Consider the following 22,975-nt stretch of genomic DNA (forward strand, 5'->3'; position numbering starts at 1 on the left):
TAAACACCCTGAAAGACCAGGCCACTTTTTACACTTCTGACCTACACTACTTTCACCGTTTATTGCTCGGTCATGCAACTTACCACCCAAATGAATTTTACCTCCTTTTCTTCTCACTAATAGAGCTTTCATTTGGTGGTATTTCATTGCTGCTGACATTTTTACTTTTTTTGTTATTAATCGAAATTTAACGATTTTTTTGCAAAAAAAGGACATTTTTCACTTTCAGTTGTAAAATTTTGCAAAAAAAAACGACATCCATATATAAATTTTGGTCTAGCTTTGCGCAGTGGCAGTATCATAGCCAATGAGGTTTAACCGAGGCGTGATTATTGCTTATTGAAAACTTTTTACCAATACCCCGCCATGATGACTTGAAATATCATGCTGAACACCGAGGTCACTGAGGGCAGCCAATCTGGAGATTCCTACCCCAAACTCAAGTTTATGCTTGATTGGGAGACGGAATTAGGTGATACTTTTACTGGGGATCAATGGAAACGCTCTTTGCTTTTCACGCATAAGATCTCTATATCGTGTAATTTACAAGAACTCAACTATAAAATACTTACCAGATGGTATCGGACACCGGAGAAACTGCATCGGTTCTACCCCTCGGTTTCTGAACTATGTTGGCGATGCCATGGTGCTAGGGGGACTATGACCCATATATGGTGGGATTGTCCGAGGCTTAACCCATTATGGAAAGATGTCTTCAAGCTTTATAATTTTCTATTCCGGGCCTCCATTGCATTTTCCCCTTCCATCGCTCTGCTTTCTATTTTCCCGGGGCGAATCTCACATGTTAAGAAAGGTTCATTGCGGCTCTTTATGCTGGCCATGAGGCAAATTATCCCACGCAATTGGAAGTCAACCGAGAGTTTGAAAAGGATCACTTGGGCCTCTGCACTGGATGAGCTGTTACACAGGGAAGAGATGTATGCCTCTGATCACAACAAGATTCCGGCGTTTCTTAGGAGTTGGGAGCCATGGTCCAGGTTTAGATCATCTATGTCGTTTTCGGTTTGGTTGGCATCTGGGGTTCTCCCTGATTCTCCTCCTTAATAGTACCTAGCTATTCTCTAGATATGACCTATGATTTCTCCCCCCCCCCCCCTCCCCTCCTCTTGTGTGTCACCCTGTCTTCCCCCCTTTTATGTCAAGTTTGTCTAGAATTATTGGCCTATACATCATTTGTTTGAGGCCTTATTAAGCCCTTTAGGGCCTTTGTTTCCTCTGACTTTTTGTCAGCTGACTGTTTGTTATACAGATACAGATACATGCTTATACCTTGTCCTTTATGCTGTACTGCTGTTCATGATTGCATGTCGCAATGTATCTTTGTATGCGGTATGTATACTGCAATTTGGGATGTTCTCTTATGATTGTATTTGATAATAATAATAATAAAATCTTATTGAACCATAAATTTTGGTCTAAATTTATTGTTCTACATGTCTTTGATAAAAAAAAAATGTTTGGGTAAAAGTTATAGCGTTTACAAACTATGGTACAAAAATGTGAATTTCCGCTTTTTGAAGCAGCTCTGACTTTCTGAGCACCTGTCATGTTTCCTGAGGTTCTACAATGCCCAGACAGTACAAACACCCCACAAATGACCCCATTTCGGAAAGTACACACCCTAAGGTATTCGCTGATGGGCATAGTGAGTTCATAGAACTTTTTATTTTTTGTCACAAGTTAGCGGAAAATGATGATTTTTTTTTTTTTCTTACAAAGTCTCATATTCCACTAACTTGTGACAAAAAATAAAAAGTTCTATGAACTCACTATGCCCATCAGCGAATACCTTGGGGTCTCTTCTTTCCAAAATGGGGTCACTTGTGGGGTAGTTATACTGCCCTGGCATTCTAGGGGCCCAAATGTGTGGTAAGGAGTTTGAAATCAAATTCTGTAAAAAATGACCTGTGAAATCCGAAAGATGCTCTTTGGAATATGGGCCCCTTTGCCCACCTAGGCTGCAAAAAAGTGTCACACATCTGGTATCTCCGTACTCAGGAGAAGGTGGGGAATGTGTTTTGGGGTGTCATTTTATATATACCCATGCTGGGTGAGAGAAATATCTTGGCAAAAGACAACTTTTCCCATTTTTTTTATACAAAGTTGGCATTTGACCAAGATATTTATCTCACCTAGCATGGGTATATGTAAAAAGACACCCCAAAACACATTCCTCAACTTCTCCTGAATACAGAGATACCAGATGTGTGACACTTTTTTTTGCAGCCTAGGTGGGCAAAGGGGCCCATATTCCAAAGAGCACCTTTCGGATTTCACAGGTCATTTTTTACAGAATTTGATTTCAAACTCCTTACCACACATTTGGGCCCCTAGAATGCCAGGGCAGTATAACTACCCCACAAGTGACCCCATTTTGGAAAGAAGACACCCCAAGGTATTCCGTGAGGGGCATAGTGAGTTCATGGAAGTTTTTATTTTTTGTCACAAGTTAGTGGAATATGAGACTTTGTATGAAAAAAAAAATAAAAAAAATCATCATTTTCCACTAACTTGTGACAAAAAATAAAAAATTCTAGGAACTCGCCATGCCCCTCACGGAATACCTTGGGGTGTCTTCTTTCCAAAATGGGGTCACTTGTGGGGTAGTTATACTGCCCTGGCATTTTCCAGGGGCCCTAATGTGTGGTAAGTAGGTAAATGACCTGTGAAATCCGAAAGGTGCTCTTTGGAATGTGGGCCCCTTTGCCCACCTAGGCTGCAAAAAAGTGTCACACATCTGGTATCTCCGTACTCAGGAGAAGGTGGGGAATGTGTTTTGGGGTGTCATTTTACATATACCCATGCTGGGTGAGAGAAATATCTTGGCAAAAGACAACTTTTCCCATTTTTTTATACAAAGTTGGCATTTGACCAAGATATTTATCTCACCCAGCATGGGTATATGTAAAAAGACACCCCAAAACACATTCCTCAACTTCTCCTGAATACAGAGATACCAGATGTGTGACACTTTTTTGCAGCCTAGGTGGGCAAAGGGGCCCAAATTCCTTTTAGGAGGGCATTTTTAGACATTTAGATACCAGACTTCTTCTCACGCTTTGGGGCCCCTAAAATGCCAGGGCAGTATAAATACCCCACATGTGACCCCATTTTGGAAAGAAGACACCCCAAGGTATTCAATGAGGGGCATGGCGAGTTTATTGAAAAAAAAAATTTTTGGCACAAGTTAGCGGAAATTGATTTTTTTGATTTTGTTCTCACAAAGTCTCCCTTTCCGCTAACTTGGGACAAAAATTTAAATCTTTCATGGACTCAATATGCCCCTCAGCGAATACCTTGGGGTGTCTTCTTTCCAAAATGGTGTTATTTGTGGGGTGTTTGTACTGCCCTGGCATTTGAGGGTCTCCGCAATCATTACATGTATGCCCAGCATTAGGAGTTTCTGCTATTCTCCTTATATTGAGCATACGGGTAATGAGATTTTTTTTTTCCGTTCAGCCTCTGGGCTGAAAGAAAAAAATGAACGGCACAGATTTCTTCATTCGCATCGATCAATGTGGATAAAAAAATCTCTGCCAAAAAAAGAAAAAGGAGGGGAAAGGCGTCTGCCAGGACATAGGAGCTCCGCCCAACATCCATACCCACTTCAGCTCGTATGCCCTGGCAAACCAGATTTCTCCATTCACATCAATCGATGTGGATGAATAAATCATTGCCGGGATTTTTTTTTTTTATATATATATATACAAAGTGTTTGCCAAAGTATATGAACACCGCCACCTCCTCAGCTCATATGCCTCGGCAAACATATCTTTTACTGCAGAGGAGAAATCTCGTCTTGCAGCGCCGCATACACCGACTTGCGTGTAATCTGACAGCAGCGCAATGCTTCTGTCCGAATGCACATCAGTGCTGCAGCTGGTCGATCGGTTGGTCCACCTGGAAGGTAAAAAAAACAAAACAAAAAAGAAAAAACCAGGCCGCAAAGCAATAACTTTAGAACAGAACATATTAACTTTTTTAAACTTTTTTAACTTTTTTACTTACCGGTAATTTTTTTTTTGTTTATTTTTTTTTTACCTTTATAGAACAAACCTCTCCTTCCCTATGGGACAATGTGCAAAGCGCAAATCGCCCAAAGATGTGGCGAAGTACGTTATGCACTTTATCCCAGGTGAAAGGAGAGGTTTGCAGCAGCTGAGAGTAAAAGGGCCCTAATAGCCCTGTGTGCCTGTCCTGTGAGATGCAATCCCTATGCTAGGCGTACCTGTGTGTGGTACTTCCGGGAACACTCACCAAAGCATAGGGCAGGGTGGTCAGGACAGTCAGGACAGAAATAGCGGGTGTCACGCCTTATTCCACTCCTGCTACAGACACGACATCTTTTTCGGGGTGACGGTTGGGTTGAGGTACCAGGAACGACACTGGGGAAATGTCGCTCGTGTAGACGGCTAACTACACTGGTGGATGGGGCCACGGAACCTCCTGGGTAAAGGAGGTTCTCGATGATCTCTTACTGGAATTTGAGGAAAGATCGTCTTCTCCCAGCCTTACTGTAGAGAACAAAACTATTGTACAGCGCCAATTGAATTAAATATACAGACACCTTCTTATACCAGCATCTGGTTCTGCGGGAAACTAAATACGGAGGCAACATCTGGTCATTGAAGTCCACCCCACCCATGAGCGCATTATAGTCGTGGACACAGAGGGGCTTTTCAATGACACGGGTTGCTCGCTCAATTTGGATTGTCGTGTCTGCGTGAATGGAGGAGAGCATGTAAACGTCACGCTTGTCTCTCCATTTCACCGCGAGCAGTTCTTCGTTACACAAGGCAGCCCTCTCCCCCCTTGCAAGACGGGTGGTTACAAGCCGTTGGGGGAAGCCCACGCGACTAGTTCGCGCAGTGCCACAGGCGCAAATCCGTTCTAGAAACAAATGCCTAAAGAGGGCCACACTTGTGTAAAAATTGTCCACATAAAGATGGTACCCCTTGCCGAATAAGGGTGACACCAAGTCCCAGACTGTCTTCCCACTGCTGCCCAGGTAGTCAGGGCAACCGACCGGCTCCAGGGTCTGATCTTTTCCCTCATAGATCCGAAATTTGTGGGTATAGCCTGTGGCCCTTTCACAGAGCTTATACAATTTGACCCCATACCGGGCACGCTTGCTTGGGATGTACTTTTTGAAGCCAAGGCGCCCGGTAAAATGTATTAGGGACTAGTCTACGCAGATGTTTTGCTCGGGGGTATACAAATCTGCAAATTTCTGGTTGAAATGGTCTATGAGGGGCCGAATTTTGTGGAGCCGGTCAAAAGCTGGGTGGCCTCTGGGACGGGAGGTGGTGTTGTCGCTAAAATGCAGGAAACGGAGGATGGCCTCAAATCGTGCCCTGGACATAGCAGCAGAGAACATGGGCATGTGATGAATCGGGTGCGTTGACCAAAATGACCGCAATTCATGCTTTTTTGTCAGGCCCATGTTGAGGAGAAGGCCCAAAAAAATTTTAAGTTCGGAAACTTGGACTGGTTTCCACCGGAAAGGCTGGGCATAAAAGCTTCCCGGGTTGGCGGATATAAATTGTGTGGCATACTGGTTGGTCTCTGCCACGACTAAGTCCAAGAGCTCCGCAGTCAAGAACAGCTCAAAAAATCCCAGGGCCGAACCGATTTGAGCCGTCTCAACCCGAACTCCAGACTGGGCGGTGAAAGGGGGAACTACAGGTGCGGCTGAAGTTGGTGACTGCCAATCAGGGTTTGCCAGCACCTCAGGGATTCTAGGGGCTCTACGCCTGGTGCTGCCAGGGACCTCCACCTCCTCGTCCGAACTTTGGGTCAGAGAGCCACTGCTTTCCACAGGTTCATATTCTGACCCGCTAGATTCATCAGATGAGGGTTCCCACTCCTCATCCGACTGGGTCAGAATCCTGTAGGCCTCTTCAGAAGAATACCCCCTGTTTGACATTTTGGACTACTAAATTTAGGGGTATTCCCTGAGACTACCCAAGAAAAAAAGCAAGCCTGTCTTACAAAGGGGAGGCTAGCGAAGTACCGGAGGCCGCTGCGGTTGATAAAAAAATATCAAAACTGATTTTTTTTTATCGCCGCAGTGCGTGTAAAATGAATGTGCAGTGATCAAAAAGTATATATTTTTTGTCACTGCGGTGGGGCGGGCGTGGGTGAACGCACGTGTGGGCGACCGATCAGGCCTGATCGGGCAAACACTGCGTTTTGGGTGGAGGGTGAACTAAAGTGACACTAATACTATTATAGATCTGACCGTGATCAGTTTTGATCACTTACAGATACTATAAAAGTACAAATGCTGATTAGCGATACGCTATTCAGCGAATAAAAGTGACTGCGGTGCGGTGGGGTGGGCGCTAACTGACGCTAACTACCTAACCAAGGGGCCTAAACTATCCCTAAAACCTAACAGTCAATACCAGTGAAAAAAAAAAAGTGACAGTTTACACTGATCACTTTTTTTCCTTTCACTAGTGATTGACAGGGGCGATCAAAGAGTTAATTGGGGTGCAGGGGGGTGATCAGGGGCTACAGTGAAGTGTTTGGTGTACTCACAGTTCAGTCTGCTTCTCTGCTGGATCCAACCGACGAAAAGGACCAGCAGAGAAGCCATATAACAGATCATATTTACTAATATGATCTGTTATATGACTTTTGATTGGATTTTTTGAAAATCGCCAGCCTGCCAGCCAATGATCGTTGCTGGCAGGCTGGTGACGAACTTCTTCTTTGAATTTTGCCGGCCCGCGATGCGCATGCGCGGGCCGGCTTTCAGCGAAATCTCGCGTCTCGCGAGATGACGCGTATATGCGTGATTGTGCGCAGCGCTGCCAGCTCCGGAACGCGAATCTGCGTACAGCGGTCCGGAGGTGGTTAAACCAGTAATATGTTTTGGGTTTCTAAGGGAAAAAAGGAAATTTTTGTGTAACCTACCAGTAAAATCTCTTTCTCGTTCTTCATTGGGGGACACAGAAACCGTGGGTATAGCTATGTCCTCTAGGAGGTGTTGACACTAGTAAAAAGCTGTTAGCTCCTCCCCTGGCAGCTATACCCTCTCCAGCCTGGAGAGAGAGAGCTTCAGTTTGTGTACAAGCAGTAGGAGAGGCAAGTTAACCAACGAAAAAAATGTGGAACACCAACAATGCCAAGGAACCAACAACGGGGTTCTAACCAGCACTGCCGCAACTGTGGTCGAACAACAATACTGGGTGGGTGCTGTGTCCCCCAATGAAGAGCGAGAAAGAGATTTTACTGGTAAGTTATACAAAAATCTCCTTTTCTCGCCCATATTCATTGGGGGACACAGGAACCGTGGGACGTCCAAAAGCAGTCCACAGGGAGGGGAAAAACCACAGACCCATCGAAGCAAGCGTCCCTGCAGGCATGTAAGAAACTGCCGCCTGAAAGACCATGCGGCCCAAGGCAGCACCTGGTAAAATTGCACCTGGTAAAATTTTGTGAATGTGTGTAAGGAGGACCAAGTAGCCGCCTTACACAACTGTGCACCCGAAGCGCGATTCCTTTGAGCCCAAGATGCGCCCAGCGCTCTGGTGGAGTGAGCCGTGACACCTAAGGGCGGAACCCGGGCACGGTGAGCCTCCGCAAGTGCAGCCCGAATCCAACATGCGATTGCCCCTTGGAGGCCGCCAATCCCTTGCGAGAACCCTCCGTAATGACAAAAAGGGGGTCCGTACGGCAAAAGGGACCGGAGACTGCTAAATAGATCTTCAGAGCTCTGACAACAACTAAATGGTGAAACTCCTTTTCCTTAGGCCTCATGCACACGACCGTTGTTTTATTCCGTGTCCGTTGTTCAGTTTTTCGTGATTTTCTGCGGACCCATTGACCTTCAATGGGTCAGTTGAAAACTCGGCTAATGCACCGTTTGTCATCCGCGTCCGTGATCCGTGGTTCCAGTCCGTCAAAAAAAATATAACCTGGAGGCACACAAGATTGTCATCCGCGTCCGTTTTTTTCCTATCATTTGCATGGCAAACTTGACTTAGACTTTTTTTTTTTACTTTCCTTCATGTCTGGTGATCCTCTAAAAATAAAGGAGGGGAAACGGAAACGGAACCCCATTTTGAGGAACGGAACACAACAACGGTCGTGTGCATGAGGCCTTAGGGTGTGAAGAAGAGGGACGGACAATTTCCTCGTTAAAATGGAATGCAGCGACCACCTTTGGACGAAGGGACGGAGAACCACTCTTCCCCTATGAATAACCAGGAAGGGTTCTCTGCAAGAGAGTGCCACCAACTCAGACACCCGTCTGATGGAAGTGATATCGACTAGAAAAACTACCTTCCAGGACAGGAGTCGGAGAGAAATCTCCTGCAAGGGCTCAAGGGGGGAAAGCCTGGAGCGCTGAGAGGACTAAATTCTGATTCCAATGCGGTAAAGGAGGACGGTACGGAGGAACCGTATGTGCCACTCTCTGAAGAAAAGTCCTTACAGGCCCCAAGGGGCCAGAGGGCGCTGGAAAAGGATAGAAAGACCTGACCCTTTAAAGAACTAAGGGCCAGACCAAGGTCCAACCCTGATTAAAGGAGGACAGGACCGTGGGGAGAGAAAAACGAAGTGGTGGAATATTTAGGCTTTGACAGAACCCAGGAAGGACCTCCTGGTCCAGTAATAGATCCTGGACGACGCAGGCTTCCTGGCCTGAATCATAGTGCGGATGACATCCGCCGAAAACCCTCTACGCGTTAGAATGGCGGTTTAATGGCCACGCCGTGAAACGAAGAGATCTTAAATGCTGATGGAAGACCAGTCCCTGAGAAAGGTCGTCTCGGAGGCAGTGACCGAGGGACGTCTCCTAGAAGGAGAACGAGGTAAGTGTACCACGCGTGACGGGGCCAAACCGGAGCGATTAGGATTGTCGGAATGCCCTCCATCCTGATCTTCTGTAGAACCCTGGGTAGGAGGGGGAAAACACGTAAGGAGGGAGAACTACTGTCAAGGAGATATCAGGGCCTCCACGCCGCATGCTTCCGGATCTCTTGCTTGGGAGAGAAAGGTGGGAATCTGTCGTGTAGATACCGCTAGCACACCCAGGACCAATGGAAGGATTCCCTGGAGAAGGAGGGATGTGGTGGGCGCCACAGCCCACCAGTCGGGACCGGAGCACCAAAAAACGAATACCCTGTGCAAAGCAGATGAGAGAAAGCTAGTAACGTAGGAGCTACCAAGGCTTGCGGGGTGGCTATGAACCATGGGCCAGAGGAGGAAAAAAAGACAGGAGAAGGGGGCGTGGTTTGACTGCCGAGAGAGATGGCTGCCTGAGCAGTGAGCTCTCGAGCCCTACCTATCGACTGCATAGCTACAGTGAGTTGGCACCGGCATCAGACCGCTGATCTTACAGCTTTAGCCTCCCTCCTGGCTCCCATGATGACGAGAGGCAATAAATCGATAAAGAAGCAAGGGAAGCTGGACTTCTTTGTTGAAAGACTGAGGGACCAAGATGGCGCGGGCTTGCCAGTCTCCACGCGCTCCTCAGGATCTGCGGATCCGGCTTCACCAGCTAACACTCCACCACAGCAAAAGAGTCAGCTTGCCTCCCAGTCCTCCCCGCTTACCTCCTCCAATCGAGTCCTCCTTGACTACACCAGAGACGGGTTTGTCTGCCCGGCACAGCTTCCCCAGTCCCTGGGATAGAGACGGCTCCCCCTGCCAGAGCCCTCCGAAGCAGAAGCCGCGGCTCCACGGAGACGCGATACCACCAGCAGGGGTGAGTGAACGGGATACCCCGTCTCTAATAGACTATCCTACGACTGACGATGTAGCCACTGGCAGCATGATAAAAGACATGCTAGTTGTTTCCAGCCGCTCCATGCACAGTGAAATCGCGGCCCTGCTGTCGCCCCTGCAGGCCTCCATAGCAGAGGCTGATAAACGCCTCACACATGTGGAATCTAAAATGGGGGATTTCGCGGCATCGCACAACCATCTAGTAGATGCACATGAAGAACTCTCCTCTGAAGTTGAAAGACTTAAAAACAAAGTGGTGGATCTAGAAGACAGGTCCCGCCGCAATAACATTAAACTTAGAGGTATTCCAGAAGACATACCGCCAAAGGAGCTGGAGACCTATATACTAGACCTGATGAGATTCATCCTGCCGAACATGGATGACAAAGACCTTACATTGGACAGAGCTCACAGAGTAGCCTGGCCGAAACACCTGCCAGACTCTGTCCCTAGAGATGTCCTGGCTCGGGTCCATTTCTTCCAGGTTAAAGAGCTCCTCATGAGCGCCGCTAGGAAGAGAGGCTCCCTACCAGCCCCATATGAAGGGGTTAAAATTTTTGCCGACTTATCTGCCCCTACTCTTCAGCAAAGGAGAGCCTTGGCACCCTTCACTGCTGCCTTACGGGACCATAACATACCTTACCGTTGGGGCTTCCCCACTAAGGTTCTGATTCAACACTAAGGTACGCTGCATGCGGTGCATTCTCTGGACCTAGGACGGAAACTCCTAGCGGACTGGAATATCTCCATGCCAGAACCTCCCGGCCTTCAATCAAAAGGCCTGAGACCAATTGGCATGGACTGGCAGACAGCATCATCCAGGCGCAAGCCACATCGCTGAAAAGGAGACCTGCCAACTTGTTGTAAGGTTGTCTCTCATTGTTTGGGCTCAGTGCGGTTGAATGGGTAAAACCGCCTCACAAGCCCTCACCATAGTGCCTGATGAATATCAGGTGTTTTTTCAGGACTTTTGTTTTTTCCCTTTTCTTGTTTTCACTCCCCACCCCTTGCTTTTGTTATTTTAATGTTTCCTCTTTTCACCCTCCTCAAGTACCAGTGGACAGGGAACTGTCGGGTCCAGAGCTGAGAGTCTGTATGTTGGGGCCAATCCTACTTGTCCTCTATATATGTAAGTTCATACGTAATGATCTTTCTTTTCCTCCCTCATCATGGTTCTCAAAATTGCTGCTTTGAATGTTAAAGGGTTGAACAGCCCTTTCAAGAGATCTATGTTATGGAGGGAAATAAACGAATTGAAGTGTGACGTTTTCTGTGCCACTGAAACCCACTTGCTTAAATCAAATGGTCACAGGATTCATCATCCTAAATTCCCGCATATCTACCAGTCCCACTACATTAAAAAGCAGAGAGGAGTTATGGTAGTCATAAGTACTTCTGTGGCCTTCTCCTTGAAATCCTCGGTTATAGACCCTAACGGTAGATTTATTATCCTGATATGCTCCGTTAACAATGTGGATTATACGTTAGTCTTTGTATATGCACCAAATAGGCACCAGGTATCCTTCCTCCGCCGCCTTGCATCAAAGGTTCGTCGGCTGCGGTCTGGCCATGTGATCTGGGGAGGGGATTTTAACTCCATTCTAGACCCAGAAGTTGATTCCACAACCATTTCTAGAGATACCCCTAAAGCTATAAACTCCCTTTTCCTACAAGAGGACCTATATGATGTCTGGAGACTCCAGCATGGGTCCGAGGGAGATTACTCTTTCTTCTCAGCAGCTGGTCAATCATATTCTAGAATTGATATGTTTCTAACGGGCAGATCTGTGATCGCTAATATGATCTCATCATCCATCCACTCGATCACATGGTCAGACCATGCCCCAGTCACTATTACGCTCAAAGAATCCCACTTAGCCAAACCCTACTCCCCCTGGCGGAATAATACCTATGTAATTAATCACCCTGTCTTCTCTAAAGAACTCGACTCTGCATTGACTGAGTTCTTTAACATAAATGATGGCTCTGTTTCTAACCCCTCTATTTTGTGGTGCGCCCATAAGGCGTATATTAGAGGCGTCTTCATCAAAATTGGCAGCAGACTGCAGAGAGAACGTAGGGAGAAGATAGATAAGATACTAAGGGAAATTAAGTCGGTGGAAACACTCAATAAGTCCTCTATCTCACCTACCCACTCAGAAACTCTAAAGTCACTTAGAGCTCAGCTATCTGCCTGCCTCCTTTACAGGCATGAACTACGCCTGAAAAGGACTCAGGCTGCCTTTTATTCCCAGGACAATAAGGCAGGCCGTCTGTTGGCCAGCCGATTAAAACATAGAGCTGCTAAGTCCAAGATTCCATACCTAGTAGACCCCTCCTCAGGGAAGAAAATAGCATCCCCAACGGAAATAGCTGACGCTTTTGGAGACTTTTATGCTTCCCTTTATAACCTATCTCCCCGTAAATTAGTCACGCCTCCACAAACAGACCTTATTGAGGTATTTCTAGACAAACTTGGCCTTACGAAATTGACTTCTGCCCAATTAGACGCTCTCAATGCCCCCCTGACTGTTGAAGAACTTAAAGCCATAATTAAGAAACTACCTTCACATAAAGCACCAGGCCCAGATGGATTATCTAATTCCTACTATAAGGTGTTCTTTAACCAACTTTCTAAATACATGCTTCAGTCATTTCAATCAGCCAGGGATACAGGATCCTTCCCTAAAGAAATGCTTGAAGCATTAATAGTGACCATTCCCAAACCCAATAAACCAACTGATGATCCGAAAAACTTCCGCCCCATATCCCTCCTAAATACGGATATAAAGATATCCGCCAGAATCCTGTCGACCAGACTTGCCCCCCTTATACCTCTACTAGTCCACTCTGATCAGGTAGGTTTTGTCAAAGGCCGTCAAATTCATGAAAACTCTAGGAGAGTCCTGAACATCCTCGCTCATCTACATAAGAAAAAGACCCCTTCATTGTTTGTTACGCTTGACGCTGAAAAAGCGTTTGACCGCATATACTGGTCCTTCTCTTTCGCGGTACTGGCCAAAATGGGCATAGCAGGCCCTATACTCACCTCAATTCAGGCCCTATATAAAGATCCCTCGGCTAGGGTGTGGGTGAATGGATCCCTCTCCAGACCATTCACTATTTCCAATGGAACCAGGCAAGGGTGCCCCTTCTCCCCTCTCATGTTTATATTATCTATTGAACCCCTTGCTCAGGCTTTACGGATGGAAAAGGAGGTGTCGGGCGTTAAGATCACAGATCGCAATCATATACTGAGCCTCTACGCAGATGATGTGATACTCACGCTTACCGACCCTTCCTCTTCCCTACCCTCAGCCTTAGGTACGATCTCATATTTCGGTCAACTCTCTTACTATAAACTTAACTCCTCTAAATCCCAGGCCCTACCCCTTAATTTAGATCCCCGAACAGTGGCATCCCTAAAAGGGAAATTTGACTTGGACTGGCAACCAACCCAAATTCAATACTTGGGTATTCACCTTACCTCCTCAACTCAGGGATTGTATTTAACCAACTACCCACCACTCTTATCTAGTCTCAGGAAAGATCTAGAGCATTATGACAAATTTGAAATCTCCTGGCTAGGTAGGTTAGCTACATTCCAAATGTTTGCCTTACCTAAACTCCTCTATCTATTCCGGGTCCTCCCCATAAAACTTCCTCTATCTTATTTCTCCCAATGCAATAAACTGCTGAATAATTTCCTCTGGCATGGTAGCAAACCCAGAATAGCATCCAAAATTCTGCAGAACAGGAAACAATTGGGCGGTATTAGCCTTCCTAACATACATGATTATTATTTAGCGACACAAATTGCCCAATTAGAGAGCTGGTGGAAATTAGATTTTTCTAAACAGTGGGTTCATATTGATTCCACGGAAGTCCCAAGAGGAGACCTGAAAGCTTTACTGATAGCCTCGCTAAACAACTCATTTAAAAAACCCGATCTGTGTTTCTTGCTACCAATGCTGTAGACAGTTGGATCCGTTATCACACCCTCACATCCAAAGGGTCCCGTCCTACCTCAAGCCCTCTCCCATTAGTGGTATTAGACTACCTTGTCCCGGATTTAGGAGTGAGTGCCTGGTACAAGCACGGTATAACTGAGACCCTCCAGCTATTTCAGGATGCCAGCCTTTCATCCTTTGAAAGCCTACACAAAACCTTTCAGGTTCCTAATGTTGAGTTCTACAAATTCCTCAGAATTAGACATTTTTTAGCAGACAATCCTTCTCTGCCAATGGCAAATGTGCGGATCCTGGAGTTATGGTCTATACCTAATCCGAAACAAAAAACTCTTCACCCCTTATACTCCCAGCTTAGTAGCAAAGACACTTTTACTATGACTACACCTCTCCTATCCTGGGAACGGGATTTAGGGTCTAAGTTCATGTCTATACAATGGCAATCAGCTTTTAAGTATGTTTCAAGCAATATTACCTGTGTGACCCAATATGAATCATTTGTAAAGACCTCCCTGAGATGGTACTTTACCCCTGAAAGGTTACATCTGATATATCCGTCTGTCTCTTCCCTGTGCTGGAGGAGATGTGGTAATAAGGGCACGTTATACCACATACTGTGGACCTGTCCGGTAATTCAGACATTCTGGAAAGAGGTCTTCACTTTAATTTCCCAAATCACTGAATCAAGGTTTTCCCTGGATACCCCCTCCCCCTCCTTAGCTTTATTGCTGATCGGTATCACAGAGGTGCCCATTGCATATAGAGGCTTAGTCTGTCACATCTTCCTTTCTGCCAAATTGGCTATAACCTCTAAATGGAAATCTGCACATCCCCCTAAGATACTGGATGTAATTCAAAGGGTGAACAAAACATGCCTCTATGAACAAATAATGGCCTTTGCAACCTCGAATGGCATCTGCAATGCTGTAAAATATGAGAAGACCTGGTGGGTATGGAAGGCATCACTATATATGTCCCCTCCTAACCCCAATACTTGATTGATCAGAAGCTCTCGCATCATGTTCCCTGAGTGTGACCCAGGGAGGAAGGGTGGGGATGCAGAGATATTCAAGGAGAAAAGATGTCCTGCTGTGGTCCGCTTGCGCGTAGGTCAACCCCTTAGAATCTCGCCCCTGGCAGTTGCGGACTGCACAGGTGGGGACTTACCAACCAAACTACCCAGGGGGTGGAATGGGAACTTCTAGAGGTCCCTCTACCGGATTGCGCAGGCGGTGCATTAACAACCAAACGACCCCAGAGGGTGGATTGGGATGGACAGAGGTCCTCTATTGAATTGTGCAAGTGGAGAATTATCAACCACATGACCCAGAAGGGTGGATTGGGACTTCCAGAGGTACTCCACTGGTTGCGCAGGTGGAGAATTATCAACCAAACGACGCAGGAGAGTGGATTTGGAATGTCAGAGGTCCTCTATTGAATTGTGCAGGTGGAGAATTATCAACCAAACGACCCAGAAGGGCGTATTGGGAATCCTTCACTGCATTGCACAGGTGCACACAGAATTATCAACCGGCCGAGTAGGGCAGATTTGGACTATGAGGGGTACTCCTGTGACCGGGCACTGGCCCAGTCTGGTACCGAACGGTTATGATGTGTGCTGAGGGGGCCGGGGCCCGTATTAAATGCTTTTTTTTTTTTTTAATACGACTGAGATAAGCGGTATGAAGGGTTAATTCTTGAATATCAAGCCACTGCACTGCCTTCTAACCCCTTGACAACCCGGCGCCGGCATAAAAGAAGTGGCAGGCCAGGAAGGGTTAAGTGGCTAGAAGACCAGGGGCAGTGCTCAGCTGGCTTCTGGGGGAGGGGAACAGCTAGGCGGGAAGAATTCGTGCCAGCTCGCCGCCCCCCTCACACAAGGGGATGAAGTTGCGGCCTAGTAGGATTGCGCAGGCGCCGCAGAGCCGGGGCCTAAGTTTCACACACGGCCGACCGGGAACACGGCCGGAAGGAAAACAGACACTGCTGCCGGAACCAGGAGTTGGGCAGAGGTAGCCACCCCCGCAGCCAGAGTCCCCAATGTTATAATATGTGCCGGTGGTGGCATTAACCCTTTCGGAGCACGCGCTTGGCACACGCTCCAAAAAGGGGCAGAATATGGTGGTGGATAGCGGGGAGCCGGAGTCGCCTGCGCTCCTCTCTTTTCGCTGAGAGAATCTGTGATTCTCCAGAGGCCATGGTTATTAACCCCCTATGAACCGTTATAGCCGTCGGCCTAGAGGGGGAGTGAGAGGGACTGTCTTAGGGTTCTTGTTGTCTACGATAAATAAAGTCCCCTGGCAGCCTTGTGCCTGTTAATCCTTGATATGCCAAAGAGGGAAGGAGGGGGAAGAGGGTTAACCATACTTACCTAGTCCCGTGTACTCACCTCATCTTCATCCTCTTCACCCTCCCTAAGTGGACCACAAGGTCACCTTGTCCAGCAGGGTCACCTCCTCAGCTGCTGACACCAGAGTGGCAGAAGTCTGGTATGGCGGGAGGGTCTTCTTGGCGGACCTAGGTGACCCCTTGGCTGGCAGAAAGCAGGGGAGCTGGGCTGCCTTGGATCCTCCCTTTGCTTCTGTGGGGAGGTTGAGCGGTGAGGGACTCCGACACCAGCCTCACTCCCCGGGATAACAGAGGCTGGGCGACTGTTTCCCAAACCTAAAAGAGAGAGGAGAAAAAAGGGAAAAATTGACTACGGCAGGGAGGTCTTTCCTCCTGCAGACACTAAGCTAAAACTGAAGCTCTCTCTCCAGGCTGGAGGGGGTATAGCTGCCATGGTAGGGGTTAACAGCTTTTGCCTAGTGTCAACACATATTACTGGTGTCTTTATAATCATACATTCTGCCTGTGAATAAAGCAGTAATATGTATATTATCTTTCTGAGCAGATCTCAATTTGGTAAAGCTATAGTACACAGTGTATATGATATGTACATTCTAGTACATTCTAGCACACAGCTCTTCCCTTTGCATACTGATGTCTAGCCCTGTCAATCAAGTGGAGTAGGAAGTGCAGAGCACAGGGGGTGTTACAAAGCAGTGCTCAAATAATTCAGCCCTGCCTTCTGGTGCTCAAAGTGGGTGGGCATGTTATTTTCACTCCTTATTAGGGTACTTTCACACTTGCGGCAGGACGGATCCGACAGGCTGTTCACCATGTCGGATCCGTCCTGCAGCTATTTCGCCGTGCCGCCGCTCCGTCCCCATTGACTATAATGGGGACGGGGCGGAGCTCCGGCGAAAGGCCACCGGACTAAAATTACTGCATGTCAGGCTTTTTAGTCCGGCGGCTTTCGCCGTGCACCGCCCCCGTCCCCATTATAGTCAATGGGGACGGAGCGGCGGTCCGGCGGCACGGTGAAATAGCCGCAGGACGGATCCGACATGGTGAACAGCCTGTCGGATCCGTCCTGCCGCAAGTGTGAAAGTAGCCTTAATCACTTGAACTTTTTAAAATGTTGCAAACTCACTCCAGTAGGAGGATGGCATATAAAAAGCTGGGGTAGCATTTCTAGACAAAAGTTTGGTTTAAAGATGCACCAAATTTAACAATAACATTTGATAATTTTCCACAAAGTACTTTAATGCTGATTCAAGCAAAACTGACTTCAGGTATTAGGCCTCTTGCACACAAACGCTGTGCATCCGTTCCGTGCATTAGGGACTGCAATGCACGGGCAAAGTCTGTGCGGTGGCCGGGACGGATCGAGACCCATTCAACTTGAAATACTGTAGAACAAGTTAAATTTTTTTGCGGTGCAGAGGCATGGACAGAAACCCCACAGGAGCACTCTGTAGTGCTTCAGTGGGGTTTCGATCCGCGCTTCCGTACCGAATGGCACTCCGTGAAGCATGTGACTATTTTTTAGTACCGTAGAGGCCCCTAGCGCTGCACTAGGAGCCCTACTACAGCTCCACACAGACTTAGGGGGGAAAAAAATAAAAAATAAAAATAAATCACTAAAATGCCTTAGTGGAAGTTCACACATCACTTTTCAGTTGAAGAATATACCCTGAAATTCTACAACAAAGTACAAGTAAAAGGGGTTTTACAAATATCACTCACAACATAAAAACTGCTGCAAAATGAAGTTATGCTATAGATTTTCAAATGTAAAATCCGAGCATACTTGCAATTCAGATTACATTGTTTGCTATGCATGGAGTGAAATCTGTGGCTTAATCCACACCAAAATTTACATGTAACTAGCAGTCTAAAAATGTATGTATCCCCCAATAGTAACAGCCGGTTCAGACCTGAGCGTTTTACAGCGCATTCCTACGCGTTGTAAAACGCTCAACAAAGGAGAAATCAATGCCTCCCTATCGGCATGGTTCTCACCTGGGCATTTTACAGCGCGTACGATCGCGCTGTATAACGCCCGACGCCCCAAGAAGTTCAGGAGCTTCTTTGGGGCGTAGTGTCGCACGTTCCCATACATAGACTTCCGGGAACGCGCGACAATGGGCGTTCGCTTCTGTCCGACGCGCGATTGTAAACGCCCGTACAATCGCGCGTACGTTCAGTACGCTCAGGTCTGAACCCGCCGTAAAGCTTGCCCTGCAAAAAATTAGCCCTCACACAGCTCTGTAGATTGAAATATAAAAATTTATGGGGGGGGGCGGGGGGGGTTTATAAAGAATTTTTTTTTAACCCCTTAAGGACCTAGGACGTACCGGTACGCCCTATTTCCCGAGTCCTTAAGGACCCAGGACGTACCGATACGTCCTGACTTAAAATCTGTATTCCGGCGCCCCAGGGGTTAATTGGAACGGGATTTCGGCTGAAATCATTCAGCCGGCATCCCGTAACAATGCGGGGGGGGGGGTCATTTGACCCCCCCGTATCGGCGATCGCAGCAAACCGCAGGTCAATTCAGACCTGCGGTTTGCTGCGCTTTTTGCAGTTTCTGATCGCCGCGGTCCCTGACCGCGGGGATCAGAAACTTTAGAGTGGCTAAAATAAATATTTTTCACCCCCCCCCCTGCACGATTTTATGCCGGAGGGTGGTGCGGGGGGGGGGTGTCGCAGGCGGTGGGGGCGTTGCGGGAGGCGGTGCGGCAGGCGGGATCGCGATCCCCCGCCCGCCTCCCCATGAACGATCGTTGGCTTCTAGTGGTTGTACCAGGGTGCCAGCACATTGCTGGCACCCTGGTATAAACGGCTGACATCTGTGAAGATGTCAGCCGTTTAACCCTTTCCATACCGCGGTCCGTACGGAACGCTGTATGGAAAAAGTTAACTGTCATCGGTCAGGGAGCTCCCTCCCTCTCCATCGGGGGGCTGCTGTGCCTTTGCAGCCCCCAGAGAGCCCCCCTCAGCCCCGTGCTTACCCTTCCCCGTCTGCGAAGTTCTGAGCAGACGGGGAGGGTTCCCATGGCAACATGACGCCTGCTCAGGCGTCCTGCTGTCCATGGTGCTGAACAGATCTATGCTAAAAGCACATATCTGTTCAGTGTAAGTAAAATACAGTACAGAACAATATATATTGTTCTGTACTGTATTATACAGACACCAGACCCACTGGATCTTCAAGAACCAAGTGGGTCTGGGTCACAAAAATGTAAAAAAAAAGTGAAAAAAGTTAAGATAAAAAAAAAAAACATTTATCACTGAATAAAAATTAAAAAAATAAAATAAACTACACATATTAGGTATCGCCGCGTCCGTAACGACCTGATCTATAAAATGGTCATGTTACTTTCCCCGCACGGTGAACGCCATAAAAATAAAAAAATAAAAACTATGAGAAAATTGAAATTTTGCCCACCTTACTTCCCAAAAAAGGTAATAAAAGTGATCAAAAAAGTCGCATGTACGCCAAAATAGTACCAATCAAACCGTCATCTCATCCCGCAAAAAATGAGACCCTACTCAAGATAATCGCCCAAAAGCTGAAAAAACTGGCTCTTAGACTATGGAGACACTAAAACATGATTTTTTTTTTTTTCAAAAATGAACTCATTCTGTAAAACTTACATAAATAAAAAAAAGTATACATATTAGGTATCGCCGCGTCCGTATCGACCGGCTCTATAAAAATATCACATGACCTAACCCCTCAGATGACCACCGTAAAAAAATAAAAATAAAAACAGTGTAAAAAAAGCCATTTTTTGCCATCTTACGTCACAAAAAGTGTAATAGCAAGCGATCAAAAAGTCATATGCACCCCAAAATAGTGCCAATCAAACCGTCATCTCATCCTGCAAAAAATGAGACCCTACTCAAGATAATCGCCCAAAAACTGAAAAAACTATGGCTCTTAGAATATGGAGACACTAAAACATTTTTTTGTATAAAGTTATTGTATAAAACTTACATAAATAAAAAAAAATGTATACATATTAGGTATCGCCGCGTCCGCGACAACCTGCTCTATAAAAATACCACATGATCTAACCTGTCAGATGAATGTTGTAAATAACAAAAAAAAAAAAAAAACGTGCCAAAAAAGCTATTTCTTGTTACCTTGCTGCACAAAAAGTGTAATATAGAGCAACCAAAAATCATATGTACCCTAAACTAGTACCAACAAAACTGCCACCCTATCCCGTAGTTTCTAAAATGGAGTCACTTTTTTGGAGTTTTTACTCTAGGGGTGCATCAGGGGGGCTTCAAATGGGACATGGTGTCAAAAAAAACAGTCCAGCAAAACCTGCCTTCCAAAAACCGTATGGAATTCCTTTCCTTCTGCACCCTGCCGTGTGCCCGTACAGCAGTTTACGACCACATATGGGGTGTTTCTGTAAACTACAGAATAAGGGCCATAAATATTGAGTTTTGTTTGACTGTTAACCCTTGCTTTGTAACTGGAAAAAAAAATATTAAAATGGAAAATCTGCCAAAAATGTGAAATTTTGAAATTGTGTCTCTATTTTCCATTAAATCTTGTGCAACACCTAAAGGGTTAACAAAGTTTGTAAAATCAGTTTTGAATAGCTTGAGGGGTGTAGTTTCTTAGATGGGGTCACTTTTATGGAATTTCTAATCTAGGGGTGCATCAGGGGGGCTTCAAATGGGACATGGTGTCAAAAAATCAGTCCAGCAAAATCTGGCTTCCAAAAACCAAACCGCGCACCTTTCACTCTACGCCCTACTGTGTGCCCGTACAGTAGCTTACGGCCACATATGGGGTGTTTCTGTAAACGGCAGAGTCAGGGCAATAAAGGTACAATCTTGTTTGGCTGTTAACCCTTGCTTTGTTAGTGGAAAAAATGGGTTAAAATGAAAAATTTGACAAAAATATGAAATTCTCAAATTTCCTCCCCATTTGCCAATAACTCTTGTGCAACACCTAAAGGGTTAACAATGTATGCAAAATCAGTTTTGAATACCTTGAGGGGTGTAGTTTCTTAGATGGGGTCATTTTTGGGTGGTTTCTATTATGTAAGCCTCGCAAAGTGACTTCAGACCTGAACTGGTCGCTAAAAATTGAGTTTTTGTAAATTTCTGAAAAATTTCAAGATTTGCTTCTAAACTTCTAAGCCTTATAACATCCCCAAAAAATAAAATATCATTCCCAAAACAATTCAAACATGAAGTAGACATATGGGGAATGTAAAGTCATCACAATTTTTTGGGGTATTACAGAAGTAGAGAAACTGAAACTTTGAAATTTGCTAATTTTTTTCAAATTTTTGGTAAATTAGGTATTTTTTTGTGCAAAAAAAATAATTTTTTTGACTTCATTTTACCAGTGTCATGAAGTACAATATGTGACGAAAAAAACAATCTCAGAATGGCCTGGATAAGTCAAAGCGTTTTAAAGTTATGAGCACTTAAAGTGACACTGGTCAGATTTGCAAAAAATGGCCTGGTCCTTAAGGTGAAAATGAGCCCGGTCCTTAAGGGGTTAAAGTAAAACAATAGAAACTATGTAAACATGGTATTGCTGTAATTGTACTGAACTGCAGAATTAGGCAGTCATTTTAGGCGCACAGTTAACACAATGAAAATAAAACCCAGAAAACCATGCCTTGATTTTGGATTTCCCCCAAATTCTTTCCAGTTTTTCAATACAAGCTATGGTAAATTGAAAGAAAATACAACTTTTCCTACAAAAAATCTTCATATGGATATGTAAAACAGAAAATGTAGGGCTCTTAGAAGGCAGAAAAGAAAAAAAACAAAAGCACCAACACTTAGCTTGGTCCTCATAGGGTTAAACGGGTTCTCAAAGATTTAACAATTGATCAAGTATCCCTAGGGTTGGCCATCAATATCAGCTTGATGGGAGTCTGACACCTCAATGATCAGCTGTCTGGGTGTAGCTCCAGGGCTATAATATATAGCACAGTGAATGGAGCCAGATACTGCAGCGCTGTGGACGGACAAATGTAGTTCAACGTCTGATCTACTCTCGGCAGTGGTGTGGGGTGTCAGACCACCAATCTGATATCGATGACCTATCCTAGGGAGAACCCCATTATACTTCCTCTCATTTATCACCACACCACTTCAGTTCAAAGTTGCCACCTGCTGCACCCAAAGCAATTAAGACGGCAGTAGTCATGTGACCAATGCCAGGGTTTTGGAAATTCTTATAACAGTACCCACCAGTTTAAAGGGGTATTCTCAACACGCTATTTCATACTTTAACTGATACTAGAAGACTGGCACACTAAACATATAGGATATAATGGGCAAGTCCAAACTGCAATTAATTTATATGACCCCTATTCCAAAAGAATGGACTTTATCGTGACGATTAACAGTGCACTGTGAATTCTGCAAGCAATCATCGCCCTAATATTATCGAGCGTTGGATCAAGGATCTGGACTAAGAAATATCGAAAGTCCTAGTCCCGTCTGCCTGCTAAGTCATCTCCGGAAGCATCAACCACCTTCTAATTACTAGGTGCTACAAAGGACAATGATTTTATATCCATTCTACAACCTAACCGATAACCGTGGACATATCTGAGGATGCCAAGTTCTAATAGGAGCCAGTTGCTGGTTATATGGTATTAATGGTGTATAATATTTTATGTTGCAAATTCCACTGAGCTAGCCGCTGGATACTTACCACAACATTGTGCAATATTCTGTATTTTCAGGCACTTTTTAGCCATTGTTAACATTTTACTTTATCTTTATTTTATCTGTATGTATAATAAATTCATTGCAGTTTGGACTTGCCCATTATGTCCCATATGTTTAGTGTGCCAGTCTTCTAGTATCAGTTATTTTATGCATTCTTTGAAGGGTGAATTATTTTAGATCTGAGCACCTTTCCGTGA

At 45.7% G+C, this 22,975-nt stretch overlaps 1 pseudogene; it reads left to right on the forward strand.

Moving 5' to 3' along the window:
* Positions 1 to 278: 278 nt before the first annotated feature.
* LOC120987409 lies at positions 279 to 447 on the forward strand (annotated as a pseudogene).
* Positions 448 to 22,975: the final 22,528 nt, after the last annotated feature.

Source organism: Bufo bufo, chromosome 1 (genome assembly GCF_905171765.1).
Source record: "Bufo bufo chromosome 1, aBufBuf1.1, whole genome shotgun sequence".
Taxonomy (NCBI): domain Eukaryota; kingdom Metazoa; phylum Chordata; class Amphibia; order Anura; family Bufonidae; genus Bufo; species Bufo bufo.